The sequence below is a fragment of the Pinus tabuliformis genome, chromosome J (assembly GCF_031772625.1).
Source record: "Pinus tabuliformis cultivar Carrire ecotype Pingquan chromosome J, CPIR1, whole genome shotgun sequence".
In the NCBI taxonomy this organism is placed as follows: Eukaryota; Viridiplantae; Streptophyta; class Pinopsida; order Pinales; family Pinaceae; genus Pinus; species Pinus tabuliformis.
Window position 1 is genome coordinate 1,649,254,276 of NC_142295.1, and position 3,568 is coordinate 1,649,257,843.

Genomic DNA, 3,568 nt, shown 5'->3' on the forward strand with positions numbered 1-3,568 from the left:
CAACGGAGTCGACCATTCAAAAACTTAGCTAACACCAATTTCTGGACTGAATTTTTCTTTACTACCTGCAAGCTCAAGTTCATATCTTGCTTAGTTAAGCGAACCCTATTGGACATTACTGGGTGGATCTTCATTTTAGAGTGATATATATACTAATAATAATAATTTATTAATCTATTTTAATATCATAGCAAAACCAACATCAAATTGGTGTATGAGACCTCTTTGTTTGTGAGACTATGGAGGCATGCATACTCTAACACTTTCTGATTTGATTGCTAAAGTCTATGGAGGTATACATACTCTACTCCTTTCTAGATTTGAACTTCTGACCTCTTAGAAAGAAACACATGTTCTTAACCCTTAGGCTCACTCAAGCAAGTCTAATTGAAATCATTCTTAACTTGCCTTATTAGAATCAAAGATGTAATTGAGGATCATTCGACTGCTAAACTCTACAGAGGTATACATACTCTACTCCTTTCTAGATTTGAACTTGTGATTTCTTGAGAAGAAACCCATATTCTTAATTATTAAGCCTACTCAAACAAGTGAAGAAGTGTTACTTACCATCAAACTAGTCTTAACTTGCCTTATCAGATACAAAAATGCAAGTGACGATCAAATTTAAATGTCGCTCTACCTTTTGGACCGTCCATGTCCATAGGACAGGCATCTAAAAGGAATAGATAATGATAAGTTTGAAGCCAATGAAATCACACAATAAATAATTTTGTTAGACATGCTCATGTCCACAGGAAAGTAAACTAGCTTAGCAGTTTCAACATCATGCCATTGGTGATGATCCAATCAAGTAAATGGTTGATCGGCTTGCTAGTCTAACACAGGGAGGTTCAGATACTAATAGAAGCATTGCAAGCCCATGTTACCCAAATGAGAAACATGAAGGGGAATGAAAAATGGATCCTGCGTGGAAAACATATATTCTTGGGTTTCACAATGAAAAATCGCGCAGCTAGTGTAGTATCTAGAAAATAGGTGGTTGTAGAAGAACTGGTGGAGCCTTGGATGCTTTCGCTCTGCATTGATTGTCCAAATAGGAGATTCCTAGTTTGGGCCAAGACAAATAGTGAGATCCATTTCACCATTTTGTCAACATTTGAAATCAAACTACTAATCTATTTACTCATTTGATAACTAAAAATAATATTCGTGGCAAAAGCATGTCCAGCTTTTAAACAATTTATCAATGGCTGATACCTTGTTACAATCAGGAGAAATAGGAATTCCTCCTCGTGGTATCACTAGATCTGCTAGATGGAAACCTTGATTCTCATTGTGGGATATTTGAGAGATGTAAACTCTTTGGAAAGGGCAATGGTAATTACCTTAAGAATGGGTTGGATTGCCATTTCTACACCAATCAATCCTGGGTTTTCCAATTCCGAAATATTTGTTTATTCATGTGACATTCATCGCTTTCGAAGCAAAATACAATGAATTAAATAATTAATTTAATTTGTCTTCCATCAACCATACATTCATCAGTTGTGAATCTAAAGTTCAAGCTTTATTTAGACTCTAGAATTCCCATCGTAAGGAATGCCTATTATCCCTAATGGCTTGAAACTAAGTTCATCATCTACTACCCGAAAAATACCCATCATCGATCTCTTCTTCTAGCGTTCTCTCAATTGAATACAGAGGCATCTTTACATTTACAATCAAATGTTGACTAGAAGTCATTTCATAAACAAACTACTTGGCCAGACCCGATGAAGGGGCAATGGCAACTAAGTCCATTAGCCTTAAAGCTAAAAAAAAAATCTTTACACTGAATAAAATAATCGCATTAGTGCGACATTGTATTCTTCTGCACTAATCATACTCGCAAGAATTCTTCAACGATCTGGATTTCATGAGGGTCGCCAAGTCCAAATCAATTTTTCAGTAACCACGCATCCTGAATTTTGTTTTAACGAGCTTACCCAAGACATAAGCCTTGGATTTGATATCAAATGTTAAGTCTAAAGGAATGCCACCCACTGCATTAGTGCTAGTCAAGCTAGCACCACCTCAGTAGAGAGGCACTTTCTTACTCTGCAACACTACATATATAGTGTGATGGGTTCTCCTGGACTAATAAAACTTCTGCACCTGGCCCGAGGCAACTACAAGTTGACATTACATCAGATCCATGGGTGTGGAAGTCACATGAACCCCAAAGAACGTTGCAGGGTTGTAGAAGCACATTTTTAAAGTAGCGTTTAAGGATATCATCTTGGTGGGAACTCCGGTTGCATCTGAATCCTTTGACACATAGAAATCATGGAAGATAATACTCTGCGTAGTGACTTTTGGTTTGTAGGGCCTGCTGGCACCCCACAAAATGAGTGAAGACATTGTGAAAAGAAGAGAAAAACACAAGATAAAGAGAAAAACATAACATCGCCTTGACTAGTTCTTCTCATCGTCAAATTCATCATACGGTCCTTCCTCTTCTATGACACTGCACTGGTTCCAGCCCTTATTTCCTTTTCCATGGCGTCCATCATGTGGCTGCACTTTCTGGTAGCCAGGATTCAATGACCGCGAAAACCTGCTAGTGGATGACTCCGTGGAATGGCGCCTGAGGGACCAATTTGAATGAGTGGGTGACCCCATGGGGCTGAGAATAGGGGTGGACTGAAATGACATCTTTTCCCCATCATGAGAATCTCGGGAAGGACTCTTCACATAGTATACAGGTCTTCTAGGTGACCTGGTTGGGGATGAAGGTGCCAAACTGGTCACCTCTAAATCTGATTTTGCATGCATTTTTGTTTCTCCTCACAAACACACAAGCCTATGCTCTATGCTTGCAATAACTGAACTAATTGGTTGAACACATGGTTGTCTCATTCAGAAAATAGTTTCAATGCTTCCTTAACAAATCCATGGCTCGTATAAGCTGAAATCATGGCAGTCCATGAGACAACATTTCGTTCGGGCATTTCGTCAAATACTTTGCGGGCATCCTCCAGATTTTCACAATTTATATACATTATCACAAGCACATTACCTAAATGCATATCTGGATTAAATCTCGTTTGCATGATTTGAGAATGGACTAATTTCCCTTGGGATGGAGACTTGTTATTTAAGCAGAGCTGCAAGAGAAAACATAAGTGGAGAAGTTTGCACGAATGCCTTTCAATTGCAATAAGTGAAGTTTTTCGTTGTGTTGCCCAGTGTCGCTTCCATAAGAACTCTTTCTATAACCGAATTCGGGTAGAATATCAGTTATCTTGGTGTTAGAATAAATGTTAATGGCCTCGACTCTATGATGGAACCAGATAAGCTTCTTCCTCTAGCATTGAGCCATAAAAATTGTAATCGACTTTAGCATTCCTAAAAGACTGGAGAAATCTCATGTTTGAAGCATGGATTTGTGTTTGTGATATTGCTCTCTTTCACAGTGGTTTTGCATTAAAGAGAGCGTCGATGGAATGATCAATTGGCTGTTAAGCGAAACCATTTTTTTTTTAAGTCTTTGGTTTCTTTAACAGAGGTAAAAGTTAATGTATCATTCTCAATCTAAAAACCAATTGTATATATATATATATAT

The 3,568-nt window shown here is 37.9% G+C and overlaps 1 pseudogene; it reads right to left on the minus strand.

The window, feature by feature from the left end:
• Positions 1–1,839: 1,839 nt before the first annotated feature.
• LOC149233869 (uncharacterized) lies at positions 1,840–2,778 on the minus strand (annotated as a pseudogene).
• Between the last annotated feature and the right edge of the window lie 790 nt (positions 2,779–3,568).